The sequence below is a fragment of the Etheostoma cragini genome, chromosome 24 (genome assembly GCF_013103735.1).
Source record: "Etheostoma cragini isolate CJK2018 chromosome 24, CSU_Ecrag_1.0, whole genome shotgun sequence".
Taxonomy (NCBI): Eukaryota; Metazoa; Chordata; class Actinopteri; order Perciformes; family Percidae; genus Etheostoma; species Etheostoma cragini.
Window position 1 is genome coordinate 395,831 of NC_048430.1, and position 1,061 is coordinate 396,891.

Sequence of the window (1,061 nt, forward strand, 5' to 3'; positions counted from 1 at the left end):
GCGATCGTGTCTGAAAAACAGACTAAATGTCTTTTTTTAAATATTTAAATTGTAAAAAGAAGCTTAGTAGACATTAAGAAAGCATGTGTTATAACAACTAACCAGCAGCCATCTTGTTTCAGTGTGATCGTGTCTGAAAAAAAGACTGAATGTCTTTTTTTTTAAATTTAAAATTGTAAAAAAGAAGCTTAGTTATAGTCTGTTATTACTACTAACCAGCAGCCATCTTGTTTCAGTGCGATTGTGTTTAAAAAAACGTACTAAATGTTATTTCTTTTTCATTTAAATTGTAAAAAAGAAGCATAGCAGATGTGAAGAAAGCATGTGTACAGGCTGACGTATTCATCACATCTGTGATGCTTTTTTAATGTATTTTCTTTAGCACCCAAGTCCTTTTTTAATGTATTTTCTTTAGCACCCAAGTCCTTTTTTAATGTATTTTCTTTAGCACCCATGTCCCTTTTTAATGTATTTTCTTTAGCACCCATGTCCTTTTTTAATGTATTTTCTTTAGCACCCATGTCCTTTTTTAATGTATTTTCTTTAGCACCCAAGTCCAAAGGGGATTCCTTGTTTTTGGGATAATAAACTTGAACTTTCTGAGAGATTTTGTGTCAATTTTACACATTTAATGCATCTGAAGAATGGAGAAAAAACCCAAAACAATAAAAACTGAGAGGATTTCATGGATATACACGACATAAATCAGATAAATCAATTATTCACTGAACATAAACGACCGGACACTTCTGTTAATGTCTTCACGTTTATTTTCCTGCAGCGAAACACAGAGTACAAAAATCCTCTCTTTCTCTCGTTGCCATGGTACACGTAATTAAGGTCATGAAAACACACGAAGAAGAAGAATGTCTCCAGCTGCTGTCAGGCGTCAGAGGGAGATTAAAGTGACACTACTGCAGCGACATGAGCACATAAATACAATAAGATGACGAGGTCATGCATCTGAAGGCTGAAAATACTGTTTTAGCTCGTGCAACTTTCCCTCTAGAGGTTAAAGGTCAAGCTTCCAAAGGTCAAGCTTCCAAAGGTCAAGCTTCCAA